Source organism: Scyliorhinus canicula, chromosome 10 (assembly GCF_902713615.1).
Source record: "Scyliorhinus canicula chromosome 10, sScyCan1.1, whole genome shotgun sequence".
Classification (NCBI taxonomy): Eukaryota; Metazoa; Chordata; class Chondrichthyes; order Carcharhiniformes; family Scyliorhinidae; genus Scyliorhinus; species Scyliorhinus canicula.
In genome coordinates, this window is record NC_052155.1 from 151,213,620 (window position 1) to 151,229,822 (window position 16,203).

A 16,203-nucleotide genomic window follows, 5' to 3' on the forward strand; every position below is an offset into this window, starting at 1 on the left:
CTCCCCTGGACTACCTGAATCATCTATCCACCCAAACTGATCTGGCTAACCGCCTCCGGCTGTTCTCCCTAGACTACCTTTGATCCAATGACCTGTAACTCCTCTCCCACTTGCTCACCCATTGTAAGCTTTTGAGAACTTTGAACAGTTATTTGAATATGGAAACTGATGCCATAAAGAGCGGGCATATCTCTGCACTGTTCTTCTTCCCAGTGTTCCCCCGCACATCACTGCTGCAGCCAGGACAGGAGGATCAGTGTGTCGGGACGCAACGATTTTCACAGTCCGTTGTGATCACCTCAACATAACCACTGACTGGAACACCTAGACCAGGGTGGATGAGAGAACAAACCCTTTTATCCAGTGGGTGTTGATGACCAGTAACTCGCTGTAAACAAGGTTGATGGGAGCAGTGATGATGATTGATTTCATAAGGAAATTGGGCACTTAAGGGAAATAAATTTGCAGAAAAATGGGGATAAACTAGGGGAATGGGACTGACAGGATTGCTCTACAGAGAGCCTATTTTGAGATGATGGGCCAAATGGCCTCTCTCTGGTCACAATGACCCTGATTCTATCTCTCTATATCCTTCTTGGAATGAGGTGACCAGAACTGTACCTGCTTTTCTACCTGCTGCCTAACTAATGTTTTATTTAGTCTACCATAACTTTCCTGCCCTTCACATGGCCTCAGCCAATAAAGCATGCTTGACCCACTGATCTACCTGTCCTGTAATCTTCAGGGATCTGTGCTCATACACTAAAGTCTCTGTTCCTGTTTTTCAGAATAATAATCTTTATTAGTGGCACAAGTAGGCTTATGTATTTTCACTGCAAAGAAGTTACTGTGAAAATCCCCTAGTTGCCACATTCCGGCACCTGTTCGGGTACGCTGAGGGAGAATTCAGAATGTCCATTTCACCGTGGGCTAATGCCCAGTCAATTCCAGCCCCACAGGCCCTTGAGCCCCAATTTAAGGGAATTAACCAATAATTTTTATGATATCCCTGATATCTTTTATTCTCAACTGCTCCAATGATTTACAGGCACCAGATTTGGAGGTAAAACATAAAAATACTTTATTTAAACAGGAGAAGAGATAAACATGTAATGGCAGCAAATAGAACAACAGTCTACTATAATGGCAGCAAATAGAACAACGGCCTACTGATCTAATTATTCGCCTAACCCCATCCTACCCTCCACCCAGACACACACACAAGACAGATTCACGGCGGGGGAGGCAGGAAAGGTTCAAAATAACCAGGATTAACTAGGGATGAGAGATGGATACCTTCGCTTTTGAAGTTGTGGTCTTTGTATGTGATCTTCTCCGAGCATGAGGTGTTGCAAACTATTGGTTGGTTTGGATTGTTTAGGATCCACCTTCAGTTATAACTCTCAGGCAGCAAGACTTCCTCTGGGAAGTTACTTCACTTCCACTGACTTCGGCTTTCAGAGAAGATTCCACTCAGGTCTGTGTAATTCGAGCTTGTGTAATTAGAAAAGAACCCTGGATCATACCAGGATTTAAAAGAGGTAAAATTGGCTTTTTCCCAATACTTTTATTCTTCATGTATTACGATCCCGGATCAGACCCCAACAGTGGCTAGGATACTAGACCAATATTTAATTTTAATTTTACAAGACTGAGTAAAGGATATCCCACTGTAGGAACGATCTCATGCAAAATAGGGATATGGTATATTAAACTAAACACTGCGGCACAGTGGTTAGCACTGCTGCCTCACAGCGCCAGGATCCAATTCCAGCCTCGGGTAACTGTCTGTGTGGAGTTTGCACTCTCCCCGTGTCTGCGTGGGTTTTTTCCAGGTGCTCGGGTTTCCTACCACAGTCCAATGATGTGCAGATTAGGAGGATTGGTCATGATCAATTGTCCCTTAGTGTCCAGGGATGTGTAGGTTAGGTGAAAGGGTTATAGGAATAGGGTGGGGAAGTGGGCTTGGGTGGAGTACAGGGTTGGCACAGACTCGATGGGCCAAATGGCCTCCTGCACTGTAGGAATTCTATAATTAACACTGTATTAAAATGTCTTTAACATCACACAAGAAAATATCTTGCAATTACCCCTTAAACGGTGCTAATTAATATAGTGACACAATAATCCTTAACTGCTATCCTTATTTCCACTCAAAGAACAAAATAATCTCTGGTCCCAATCCACTTTTAAGTACAGTTAGCACTCCGGAATACTTGCTGTACATAGATGTCTTGGAAACGCCACTTTGAGAAAGAGAGATCTTTTCAGAATGCTTGAAAAAAGTGATCTGACACTTTTGTCAGGATAATGCAGAATCTCTGGCTCTATTTCATCAGAAGCCTTCTCAGCTCACCTTCCAGCCGAAAACTAACCAGAAAAACCTCAACACCTGACTGCTTCGACCTTGGCTCCTCCCATTAATTACATCATCTCCTCAAGCTGAACAGTCATGTAAGTGTCCCTTTAAGAAAGGTTTTGTTTGACTATATGGCTTGTAGCAGGGCTTCAGTGATGTCATTTTGTGGGTGGAGTTGGACTGTGGTTGTCAGGTGAGAGGGGCTTTAGAGTTTTGGGTTTCAGTTTCGGTTTGTTGCTTTGGACTGCAGAAGAAAAAAGCAGTATTTCCCTGTTTCTCTGTTTTCATTTTAAAGCTATTCCAGTGAACTGAAAGCACATTGGGTTGGCAAACTGCCTTGGTAACTTTAAAGGTAGAGTTACTTTCCGGAAGAGTTGAATCTACTGGTTGGAGGCTGGACCAGAATCTCGGGGAAAGGACCAGTCCCATTCAAGTGAGCTTAGTGTGCTGGGCCGTGCCCTTGAAATGAGTTTTGTTTTACTGGATTTTGTATTGAATTGGAACAGCTACTAAGGGGGATTCATTTTTTTTAAAATTTAGAGTACTCTATTCATTTTTCTAATTAAGGGGCAATTTAGCGTAGCCAATCCACCTAGCCTGCACATCTTTGGGTTGTGGGACAAAACCCACACAAACATGCGGAGAATGTGCAAACTCCACACGGACAGTGACCCAGAGCCGGGATCGAACCTGGGACCTCGGCGCCGTGAGGCAGCAGGGCTAACCCACTGCGCTACCGTGCTGCCCTTAAGGGGGATTTATTAAGAGTTATATACATAGACTTCTGGTTGTGGCTGTGCCTAGTGTTGCTCGTTCTGGGTGAGTGTGCTTTGCACTCGATTGGCTCTATTTTATTCCTTAGCTCTAGAGTCGCCAGGTATCCTTATGATACCGCCAGAAGATTAAAGTTCAAGTTCAGATCAATGACTCAATACACCAGTTAGTAAGTTCAAACAAGAAACGTTTATTATTACACAGTTATTTGCTACTCATGCATATAAACCAAGACTAAACTGTTCCTACCACTACTTAGGCCAATACTTATCTGAAATAAGGGAACTGCCGGATCAGGGAACAATGGCCTCTTGCTTTGTCCTGGATCCGCAGGCTTCCAGTTGGTGTGGACTAAAAGGGTCAGGAGTGTCTACTCTCGTAGCATGCGTTGTATGACACTTATTTGTCGGTGTAGCAATTGGCCAGGCCTCTCCTCACGTTCACGGTCCTGGAGAGCTGCTGCAAAGGTGTTCTGCTGGGAGGGCCGGCTAAGAGAGAGAGCTGGGGTCGGGGTCTCTGTCTTATACTGTTGGGTTTCGCGCCCATCTGGGCGGACCCTCTATAAACTTGCAATCGATTGGGTCTCTTCCCAATCGATTGATTTGAATTTCCCAATAACGGGGCTGTTCCTCGATCACTGGGCGGTTCTTTCCACCTTATTTGTGTTCTTTTGTTTCAGACTCCACTGGCGCCGGGATGTCTGACCTGCTATAGAATGTTTCAATCTCTTCTAATTGTTGTGTCCATTGTGACTGGGAATCACCGGGAATCGCTCGATTAATATGCGCAGCTTGTTAGTTTCTGTGCTGTCTGGTTTCTTCACAGACAGAATCCACAGAGACGTTCTGCAACCTGCTTGCCTCTGTCATTGTCCAATTTTCCTTGCATTCAACTCAATGTTCCATTTTATGTCGGGAAGTGGCCAGCTTCGGTGGCTACACTAGGTAGGTCGCACGGTCGGCAGCCCCCCGCCGATAACGGACTTTTGGCCCTTTTAAGGAGCTCCAGCGGCACTTTGACGACAATTCCCGATGTGGGAAGGAAACAGTGAGGGTCCCCCAGCGCTGTGTGGAGTGGACCAGGAGTGGGGCGGTCAAAAAAGCGACTTTGGAGAAGAGAGGAGAACGGGCACGAAAAAGCAAGATGGCGGCTAGCGAGGACCAGGCAGCGTGGGCCCAGTGGTCACGGGAGCCCCAGGAGTTTTTAAGAAGCTGCTTTGCGGATTTAAAGGCTGAGATGTTGGCCCCTATGAAGGCGTCGATTGAAAGGTTGGTGGAGACCCAGAAGATGCAGGGGACGGTGATCAAAGAGGTGCAGCAGAAGGCCTCTGATAATGAGGACGAGATTCTGGGCCTGGCGGTTAGAGTGGAGGCTCACGGGGCGCAGCACAAGAAATGGCAGGTGAAGCTGGAGGACCTGGAGAATAGGTGAAGGAGGCAGAACCTGTGGATTCTGGGTCTCGCTGAAGGTGTGGAGGGATCGGATGCTGGGGGGGTATGTGACCACGGTGCTGGGTACACTGATGGGCGCGGGGCTTTCCCGCGGCCGCTGGAGCTGGATGGGGCGCACAGAGTCCTAGCAAGGAGGCCGAGGGCGAACGAGCAGCTGAGAGCTATGATGGTAAGGTTCCACCGTTTCACCGTCCCCCGACCAGGCTGATCACGTGGAATGTGAGAGGCCTGAATGGGCCGGTCAAGAGGGCCCGTGTGTTTTTGCACTTAAAGGGGCTAAAGGCAGACGTAGCCATGCTACAAGAAACGCACCTGAAGATCGCGGATGGGTGGGGCAGGTTTTCCACTCAGGGCTGGATTCGAAGAACAGGGGGTCGCAATTTTGGTGAGCAAGCGGGTGGCATTTGAGCGGCGGGTATTGTGGTGGATAAAGGGGGTCGATATGTTATGTTGAGTTGCAGGGGGCCCGGGTGGTGCTAGTGAATGTGTATGCTCCGAACTGGGACGATGCAGGGTTCATGAAGCGGATGTTGAATCGGATTCCGGATCTGGAGACATGCAGTTTGGTAATGGGGGTGAGGGGGGGGGGGGGGGGGGGGGGGGGACTTTAACACGGTCCTGGAACAGGCACTGGATCGGTCTAGGTCGAGATGGGGTAATTGTCCGGCAGCGGCCAAGGTCCTGATGGGGGAGGGGATCCATGGAGATTTGCCAGGCCAAGTGCGAAGGAGTTTTCCTTCTTCTCCCATGTGCACAAGGCGTACTCGCGGATTGATTTATTTTGTGGTAAGTAGGGTGCTAATCCCGAGAGCGGAGGGGGTGGAGTATTCGGACCATGCCCTGCACTGGGTGGAGTTGGGGCTGAGGGAGGAGAGAGGTCAACGCCCTCTGTGGAGAATGGACGTGGGACTACTGGCGGACGAGGGAGTCTGTGGGTAGGTTCGGAGGTGTATCCAAAGCTATGTGGAGACCAATGATAATGGGGAGGTTTCGGTGAGTGTGGTCTGGGAGGCGCTGAAGGCAGTTGTCAGAGGGGAGCTAATTTCAGTCAGAGTCCACAGAGAGAAGAGGGATAGGATGGAGAGGGAGAGATTGGTGGGGGCGATACTTAGGGTGGACAGGAGGTATGCGGAATCCCCCGAGGAGGGGTTGTTGAAGGAGTGCCGGAGCCTGGAGGTGGAGTTTGACTTGCTTACCATGGGGAAGGCTGAGGCTCAGTTGAGGAAGGTACAGGGAGCAGTGTACGAGTATGGGGAGAAGGCAAGTAGGATGCTGGCGCATCAGCTGCGGAAGAGAGAGGCGGCCAGGGATATTGGGGGAATTAGAGATGGGGAGGTAACACGGTGCTGAGCTCGGCAAGGATTAACGAGGTCTTCAAGGACTTTTATGGCAAATTGTACGAGTCAGAACCCCCGGGGGGGGGGGGGGGGGGGGGGATGAGGCAGTTCCTGGACCAACTGAGGTTTCCACAGGTGGAGGAGGGGCGAGTAGAGGGATTGGGGGCCCCGATTGAGATGGAGGAACTGGTTAAGGGGTTAGGGGGCATGCAGGCGGGCAAGGCCCCGGGACTAGATGGGTATCCCATAGAGTTTTATAGGAGATTCTCGGAACTGCTGGGTCCGCTGTTTTTGAGGACTTTCAATGAGGCTAAGGAAAGGGGAACCCTTCCCCTGACTATGTCGCAGGCTCTGATCTCGCTTATCCTCAAGCAAGATAAGGACCCGTTGCTATAGGGCGATTTCGCTCCTTAATGTGGATGCCAAGCTGTTGGCCAAGATTTTGGCCACTAGGATTGAGGACTGTGTCCCGGGAGTGATCAGAGGATCAGACGGGGTTTGTGAAGGGCAGGCAGTTGAATACGATTGTGCGGAGGCTCCTGAATGTGATCATGAATGTGCCCTTGGGAGGGGGGGGGGGGATTGTAGCTGCAGTGGATGCTGAGTAGGCCTTCCATCGGGTGGTGTGGGAGTACCTGTGGGAAGTGTTAGGCAGATTTGGGTTTGGAGAGGAATTTATAGGGTGGGTCAAGTTGTTGTATCAGGCCTCGGTAGCGAGTGTGTCGACGAACCGGCTGCGGTCGTGGTACTTTAGATTACATAGAGGGACGAGGCAGGGGTGCCCCCTGTCCCCCCTGCTGTTTGCCCTGGCGATCGAGCTGCTGGCCATGGCGTTGAGGGAGTCCAGAAACTGGAGGGGGTTGGTTCGGTGGGGGGGAGGAAGGAGCATCGTGTTTCACTGTATGCGGATGACCTGCTCCTGTACATTGCGGATCCGGTGGAGGGGATGGGGGAGGTCATGCAGATTCTTAGGGATTTTGGAGACTTTTCGGGGTATAAGCTGAATGTTAGAAAAAGCGAGCTTTTTGTGATACATGCGAGGGGCCAGGAAAAGTGTCTGGGAGAGCTACCGCTTAAGATGGTGGAGAGGAGCTTTCGCTTACTTGGGCATTCAGATGGCTAAGAGCTGGGGTGTCCTGCACAAGTTCAATTTAGCGCGGCTGGTGGATCAGATGGAGGAGGACTTTAAGAGGTGGGACATGCTGCCGCTTTCCCTGGCAGGTAGGGTGCAGTCCGTAAAGATGACGGTCCTCCCCAGGTTCTTGTTCGTCTTCCAGTGCCTTCCCATTCTCATCCCAAGTCCTTTGTCAAGCGGGTAAATCGGATTATTACGGGATTTGTGTGGGCAAACAGGACCCCGCGTGTTAAGAGACTGTTCTTGGAGCACAGTGGGTGGGGTGGGTGGGGGTTGGCACTGCCGAACCTTTGCAGCTATTACTGGGCAGCGAATATATCCATGATTCGGAAATGGGTAATGGAGGGAGAGGAGGTGGAGTGGAAACGGTTGGAAGCGGCGTCTTGTAAAGATACTAGCTTGGGGGCACTGATAACGGCACCGTTGCCGCTTCCGCCGACGCGGTATACCACGAGCCCGGTGGTGGCGGCGACATTGAGGATCTGGGGGCAGTGGAGACGGCACAGGGGGGAGGCAAGGGCTTCAGTCTGGGCCCCGATAGGGAACAATCACAGGTTTGTTCTGGGTAGAATAGACGGGGGGTTCCTAAGTTGGCACAGGGCGGGTATCAAAAGGATGGGGGACTTGTTCATTGATGGGACTTTTGCTAGTCCGAGGGCGTTGGAGGAGAAATTTGGGCTACTCCCAGGGAGTACCTTTAGGTACATGCAGGTTCGGGCGTTTGTGAAAAAGCAGGTGGGGGAATTCATGCTGCTGCTGCCCGGAGGATACAGGACGGCAAGATATCGGAAATATATCAGGAGCTGCAGGAGGCGGAGGAGGCCTCGGTGGAGGAGCTGAAGGGCAAGTGGGAGGAGGAGCTGGATGAGGGCCTGTGGACTGACGTCCTGGGCAGGGTCAATTCCTTAGCCTGATTCAGTTTAAGGTGGTGCATCGGGCGCACATGACAGTGGTGAGAATGAGTAAGTTCTTTGGGGTGGAGGACAGGTGTGTGAGGTGCTCAGGGAGCCCAGAAAATCATGTACATATGTTCTGGGCATGCCCGGCACTTACAGGATTTTGGAAAGGCTTCGCAAATGCTATATCCAAGGTCTTGGACATTCGGGTAAAACCGAGCTGGGGGATAGCGATATTTGGGGTATCAGACGATCCAGGAGTGCAGAGTCGAAAGAGGCCGGAGTTCCGGCCTTTGCCTCCTTGGTAGTCCAGAGAAGGCTCTTGTTAATGTGGAGGGACGCAAAACCCCCAAGCGTAGAGGCTTGGGTCAGTGACAAGGTGGGATTTCTCAGGTTGGAGAGGATAAAGTTTGCCTTGCGAGGGTCCTTGCAGGGGTTCTCCAGGCTGTGGCAACCGTTCCTTGACTTTCTCGCGGAACGTTAGGTGGAGGTCAGCAGCAGCAGCAAACCGGGGGGTGGGGGGTGGTTTGGGTGGTGGATGGATTTCATTTGTAAAGGGCAGCTACCCCACCTTGTTTTGTTAAATGGTTAAGTTGTTTTCTGTTTTATTGCTGTGTTTTCTTTTCGTTGTTTTTCTTTTCGTAGTGAAAAATTTTGAATAAGACAAATTTAAAAACATTTTTTAAAATAAGAGTTATATACATAGATTACTGTGTTTTTTCATGTTTATAATTGAGAACAAATTCTTGATAAACGTTTTATACTTTTTTTTTAGAAAATATTTTAATGAGGAATTTATAATTTCAACATTTTAAACAGAGATCCAATATACACACAAATCCCACAATCGCGTTTTATATATGTTAACTACATTCTTGTAATAAACTTCTGTTTTGATAAAAGCGCCTAGGAAGTCTAATAAATCACACTTGAAGTGAAGGCTCCTGTGCTCATCCTAGCCAAATTCAACATAAAAGTTATAGGTCAGGTGAGCTAAGTGGAGTCTCTAAGCTCTGGCCCATTACACAGACTGTCAATCATCATCACCCAGGGAATCCTCTTAATATGAAATTATTAGCCCAAGCTTTTACAATGATTCAATTACACCTCTGGCTTCAAAAAGCTTAGTTATCTTTCAAACCAGGATTTTTAAAAGCATGACCGCAGCAGACATCTACTAGCCCAAACTTTTAACCCCTACTCCACTAAATACATATAATACAATATATATCTGAAATTCCTACATTCATCACACTTGAGTTGATTAAATTTAACTGAATTTTGATCATTATCACTAAAATGCTCTTGCACTGATACATCTGCCAAGATTCATTTCCCATATCTAGCTGCCTCTTCAACAACTTCCTGTGGTAATGAATTCCACAGGCTCACCACTCTTTGGGTGAAGAAATGTCTCCTTATTTCTGTCTTAAATAGTCTACCCCGAATCCTCAGACTGTGACCCCTGGTTCTGGACACATCCACCATTGGGAAAACCCTCCCTGCACCCACCCTATCTAGTCCTGTTAGAATTTTCTAAGTTTCTATGAGATCCCCGCTCATTTGTTTGAACTCCAACGAAAACAATCCAAACCTAGTTAATCTTTCCTCCTAAATTGGTCCCACAATCCCTGGAATCAGCCTGGTAAACCTTCGCTGCGCACCCTCGAGAACAAGAACACCCTTCCTCAGAAAAGGAGACCAAAACTGCACCACTATTCTAGGTGTGGCCTCACCAAGGCCCTGTATAATTGCAACAACGCACCCCTGCTCCTGTACTCTAAACCTCTCGCAATGAACGCCAACATACCATTTGCCTTCTTTACCGCCTGCTGCACCTGCATGCTTACCTTCAACAGCTGGTGCACAAGGACAACCAGGTCGCGCTGCACACTCCGCTCTCCCAATCTGCAGCCATTCAGGTAGTAATCTGCCTTCTTGATTTTGCTTCTAAAATGAATAGCCTCACATTTATCCAAATTATACTGCAATTATTCATTGATTTTCCCGCTCACCCAAAAGGGCAAATGAAAGGGTTAGAAACATAGAAAATAGAAGCAGCTGGAGGCCATTAGGTTCTTCGAGCCTGCTCCGCCATTTATTATGATCATGGCTGATCATCAAGTTCAGTGCTCTGATCTTGCCTTCCCCTCCCATATCCCTCGATCCCTTTAGCCCCAAGAGCGTTATCTAATTCCTTCTTGAAATTACACAATGTTTTGGCCTCAACTACTTTGTGGTAGCGAATTCCACAGATTCACCACTCTGAAGAAATTTCTCCTCATCTCAGTCCTAAAAGATTTTCCTCTTATCCTCAAACTATGACACCTAGTTCTGGACTCCCCCATCATTTGGAACATTCTTTCTGAATGTACCCTCTCTAACCCTGTTAGAATTTTGTAAGTTTCTATGAGATCTGCTCTCACTCTTCTAAACTCTAATAATTATAATCCTAACCAATTTAATCTCCTCATATGACAGTCCCGTCATCCCAGGAATCAGGCTGGTAAATCTTCACTGCATTCCCTCATAGAACATCCTTCCTCAGATAAGGACACCAAAACTTTGCACACCACTCCAGATGTAGCCTCACCAATGCCCTATACAATTGCAGTAAAACATCTCCATTCTTATACTCTAATCCTGTCTCTATGAAGGCCATCATACCATTTGCCTTTACTGCCTGCTGTACCAGCACGTTTACTTTCAGCGACTGATGTACGAGAACACCAAGGTTCGCTGAGTATCCACCGTCTCAATTTACAGCCATTCAAATAATAATCTGCCTTCCTATTTTTGCTACTGAAGCAGATAAACTCATATTTATCCACATTATACTGAGTGTGCCCACAGCCTGTCCAAGTTCCACTGAAACATCTCTGCATCCTCCTCATGGCTCACCCTCCCACCCAATTTTGTTGACATATGAGGTGAGATTAAACAGTTTGGGTTTATACTCACTAGAGTGTAGAAGGATGATAGGGGATCTAACCAAAGTGTATAAAATGCTAAATGGGATTGATAAGGTGAACGTAGACCAAATGTTCCCCCTTGTGGGGAAATCTCTAAAGAGGTCATGGGTATAGGTTGAGAGGTGGTAGATTTAGAACTGAGATGAGGAAGAACTACTCGCAGCAGGTGGTGCATTTGTGGAACTCGCTGCCCCATAGTGCGGTTGAATCCGAGTCATTAAATGGTTTCAAGAAAGATAGATATATTTCTGATAAAAAAACGGGTTAAACAGATATGGGCAACAGATGGGGAGGTGGATTTGAGACCAGGAAGAGAGAGCAGCCATGATCTGACTGAATGGTGGAGCAGGCTCAAAGGGCTGAATTTCCTACTTCCAATTCCGATGATCCTGTGTCATACTCACTTGCTAATTTCCTGCCTTCTATTTTCAGCTTTGGTTTTCTTCCTTCTGAATCTACTCAGGTTCCCAACCCTCCTGCAAGCTAGCATAAATCCTCCCCATCAATAATAGTCTAGCAATCCATCTGGTTTGTACAAGGGCCCACCTCCCCAAATGTAGCCTCAGATATCTAAAGTTGTTCCTTCTGTACAATCTTTCCAGCCATGCTTTCAGCTACTCTATCTTCCTAAAAGTGAGTACAGTGGCACAGTCACCTACATGATGTGTATATCACCCCCAAATCCTTCAGTCTATTTTCTAAAGCCTATTCCAGCAGATCTCACATCAGCCTGCCTTATATTTCTGTCAGAGGCTTCACAGGATTCAAGTAAACCAAGCATCGGCCTCAGATATTTGCACTGAGAGGTTTGGCTGGAAAGTTGAAATAGTCTTGTGCTTCACAGACAGTCTTTTGCAGCATGCAGGCGGGAGAGGGGCAAGCTGTAAGGCCCCAGATACAGGAACTGATGACTTTTATCAAGGAGGAATTCCATAAACAGAGGAAAGAAATGCATGAGGATCATGTAAAGGCCATTACAGAAGCTGTAGCACCCCTGAAGAGTAATTTGGAGCGGATGAAGAGGTTTTTGGAGGTGCAGGAGTCACAGATTCGGGAGATTGAAGGAGTGATCTCGGACCACAGCGATTGTGTGATGGCTCTGGAGGCGGAGGTGGGGCTCCTAGGAGACCTTTGTAAAATGCTCAGGACAAAGGTTGAGGAGCAGGAGAATACCTCGAAGACAGAACCTGCGAGTAGTGGGCCTGTCTGAAGGAGTGGAGGATGTGAGTGCCACGAGGTACGTCTCGAGGATGCTGGCGGGACTGGTGGCAGTAGGGGTGCTGGATAAGGCAACCGAAGTGGACTGAGCGCATAAGTCTTTGAGGCAAAAGCCTAGAGCTGGGGAGCTGCCGCGGGCAGTGCTCGTGAGACTCCATAAATTTGTGGAGAAAGAGAAAATTCTACGGTGGGCCGGGAAGTGGGAGGGAAATAACGTCCAGATTTATCGGGACATCAGAGTCGAGTTGCTGAAACGGCAGGCAGGTTTCAACAAGGCCAAGGTGGTGCTGTACCGGCGGCAGATCAGGTTTGGGGTGCTGTACCCAGTGAAATTATGGGTGACATTTGGAGGCCAGGAGTATTATTTTGAGACCTCCTAAGCGGCCGAAGACTTCATTAAGGAACATTAAACTGGGGGAGAACTGAGTGGACAATGCTTGGGAACCGAGGTGCTGGCACTATGTAATGGTCAGGAGCATGTTTGAAGTGGATGCAGGGATTGGGGGATTTTTGCCTTTTTTTGTGCAGGGGGTGGTTTCTGTTCAATGTTGCGATTGTAAGGAGTTGTAGGGGTGAAAGGTTTATGTGGGGCTGGATGTTCCCGTCCCCCTCCTGTTTTATGGGACTGTTTGTGTTTAACATTTGTTTGCTTTTGGAGAAGGCTACCTGGAGTTCAGGAGAAGTCTTTGTTTGGGTGCGGGAGGGCAAGGCCAGCAGGAGGCCTTCTTCTTTGAACTGGGGGGGGGGGGGGGGGGGGGGAGAGAGGAGGGAGAGGAGGGGGGGGGGGGGAGAAGAGAGGGGGGGGGAGAAGAGAGGGGGGGGGGAGAAGAGAGGGGGGGAGTGGGAGGTCATTAGGATGTGCCTTTGGGCAGGGGCAGCCGCGCTAGCAGGTTATGCTGGTGAATGGAAGTGAGGTGGTGGGGGAGAAGGCCAAGAAGGGGGGCAGGGGGAAAGGGGAAGTGGGGGGGGGGGAAAAGCAGGGGGTGTTTCTGCGACATGGAAGGGGGTGAGAGATGACATGGTCAAGCGCAAAGAAAGGACCCATCTGGGATGGGCTCGGTACAGAGTGGAATTAAAGGCGCAGGAGTTAAGTGGGGAAGATGACGGATGGTAGAGGGGATTGGAGGCGCAAGCCTCCGGTAAGGTTGGTAATGTGGAACGTCCGGAGACCGAATGGGCCGGTTAAAAGGTCGCGGGTGTTCGTGCACCTCAGGTGCTTGAAAGCGGGGGTTGTCTTCTTACAGGAAACACACCTCCAAGGACCAGGTTAGGTTAAGGAAGGGGTGGGTCGGGCAGGTTTTTCACTCTGGGTTTGATTTGAAATCGAGGAGTGTGGCAATTTTAATGAGCAAAAAAAAGGGATTCGTGAGTGCGAAGGAGGTGAGGGATCCAGGTGGGAGATATGTGATTGTAGTGTTGGTAAATGTGTCTGCCCCAAATTGGGATAATGTGGGTTTTATGAGGGGGTTGCTGGCAGCAATCCCGGATTTGGCCACGTACCAGTTGATCATGGGAGGAGATTTTAACTGTGCTCTGGAACTGAGGGTGGATAGATCGAGGCCCGGGTGATAAATCGAGCCCCAAGTCGATGGGTAGAGTACGAATGTCAAGGGAGCTGGGGAGGATTATGGAGAGGATGGGTATGGTGGATCCATGGTGCTTTCAGAACCCAGGGGGAAGGGAGTATTCCTTCTTTTCAGACGTCTATAAGGTGTATTCGAGGATTGATTACTTTGTAGAGTGTCGGGAGATTTAGGTTGGGGTGGAGGGGGCAGAGTATGCGGGAATAGTTACCTCGGACCATGCACTCCACTGGCTGAATATTTGGTTCAGTACGGGACGAGAGCAGAGGCCAGGGTGGAGGTTTGACTCGGGGTTGTTGGCATTTTTGGGAAGCACTGAAGGCAGTGGTCCGGGGAGAAATTATCCTGTGATCTAATCCTATGATCATAGAAATGATCTAAATCCTGCTGTATCCTATGACAGTCCTCATCGCTATCCGCAATTCCACCAACCTTTGTGTCATCCGCAAACTTACTAATCAGACCAGTTACATTTTCCTCCAAATCATTTATATATACTACGAACAACAAAGGTCCCAGCACTGATCCTTGCAAGGTCTTTTGTTACTTGGAACTTTTCAGTGCCAGGCCATTCATTGAGCACTTACTTGTCACATTACTCCTTTGAAAATTTATCACCTCACACTTTTCAGGGTTAAATTCCATCTGCCACTTTTCTGTCCTTTTGACCATGCCGTCTGTATCTTCCTGTTAACCATCCGGCCAATTTTTGTGTCATCCGCAAACTTACTGATCCTACCCTCCACATAGTCATCTATGTTGTTTATATGAATGACAAACAATAGGGGACCCAGCACAGATCCCTGTGGTACGCCACTGGACACTGGCTTCCAGTCATAAAGCAGCTGCCTGTCTTCACCCTCTGTCTCCTACAAGCTAAGCCAATTTTGAATCCACTGTATCCAGTTAACCTGTATCCCATGTGTATTCGCCTTCTTGTAAACCTCCCATGTGGGACCTTGCCAAAGGCTTTGCTGAACTCCAAGTAAACTACATCAACTGCATGACCCACATCTACACACCTGATCTTATGCTCAAATAATTCAATCAAATATGTTCGGCATGGCCTCCCTCTGACTATAGCCATGCTGACTATTCCTGACCAAATCTTGCCTCTCCAAGTGAAGATAGATTCTCTCCTGCAGAGTTTTCCAACAGTTTACCTACCACTGACGTGAGACTCGCTGGTATGTAATTCCCTGGCTTATCTCTATAAGCTTTCTTAAATAGTGGGACCACATTAGCTGTTCTCCAGTCCTCTGGCACCTTCCCTGAGGCTAGTGAGGAATTAAAAATCTGGGTCAGAGCCTCTGCCATCTTCTCCCTCCCTTCTTACAGCAGCCTGGGACACAATTCATCCGGACCTGGAGATTTGTCCACTTTTAAACCTCTACTCTAGGAATTTAACATTTCCCCTATTATTTCCAATATCTGGGTGAACTCTGTCAACCTTTCGTTAGGCAGTCCATCGAAAACTGAGGTGATATGCTTGCCTTTGAAATAATTTAATTTTAAGTGCATTTTATATACATATAGTCAGGCAGAAGCAGTAATCAAATTAAACTGGTTGAATTAGATTAGTAAATTTAAAAAAAATGTAGGGATTCTTGATATTAAACAGGACAGACTTCCAATCTGTCGGAGTTTGTTTTGTGTAGAGCCCCTGTTAATGCTGGGGCACAATTTGAAGAACGGAATTATTTGCCAGTCATTACTGTTATGTCCTCCCTCGATCAGTACCAAAATAGAACTCATTCTTTAATTTCTGACAGTCGGACGTTGCTTCTGCAAAATGGCTACTGTGTTTCAATGCTAAATAAGAGTCCAACATAGTGGAGAGTATTTTATCACACCTTTGTACCTTGTGGCTGGCAGACAGGCTTTAGGATGGGATTGCTGGAGTAGAGTGGTCGGTGGTGTGTTATTTGCTACAAGGCTGGTTTAGCACAGTGGACTAAACAGCTGGCTTGTAATGCAGAACAAGGTCAGCAGCGCGGGTTCAATTCCCGTACCGGCCTTCCTGAATAGGCGCCGGAATGTGGAGTCTAGGGGCTTTGCACAGCAACTTCATTGAAGCCTACTTGTGACAATAGCTATTGTTGTTGTTGCTGTCGTCGTCATCGTGGAGTATGGATTTGAAAATTGATTGTGTTTACAATGCTGTTATTAGATCAAGTGCTTCTCATTATGCAAGCTCAATATGAGGAGCTGGCCCAATGTACTTGCATTTTTGTCCTATGAAGCAGCAGATGTGTTTACAGACACCTGCACTGCATGACTACTGTTAACTGGTGAGGTGAGTGCTTGGGGTTTGTTTCCCTTTCATTCCCTTTGCCAATGCTGATGTGGGCCAAACCCAAGCAACAAATTGTTATTTAGATTGTGACTATGATTCAATATCCCTCCTTCACTTCTTGGAACCTTTGAAACAGGTATCCATGCCATCCTCATTCAATGTCCTTCATTCATTTTTCAACT

The 16,203-nt window shown here is 48.0% G+C and overlaps 1 protein-coding gene across 5 annotated transcripts in view; it reads left to right on the forward strand.

Annotated features, from left to right (window-relative positions):
* The window catches only part of LOC119972714 (upstream-binding protein 1-like), a 123,954-nt gene that overhangs the window by 26,923 nt on the left and 80,828 nt on the right, over positions 1-16,203 (forward strand). Inside the window, exon 2 of one of the 5 annotated variants that reach the window (XM_038809914.1) lies at positions 2,340-2,454. The exons of the other annotated variants lie outside the window; for them this stretch is intronic. The gene's annotated coding sequence lies outside the window, so the exon portion shown is untranslated. The remainder of the gene's footprint in view (positions 1-2,339; positions 2,455-16,203) is intronic. 5 annotated transcript variants of the gene reach the window in all.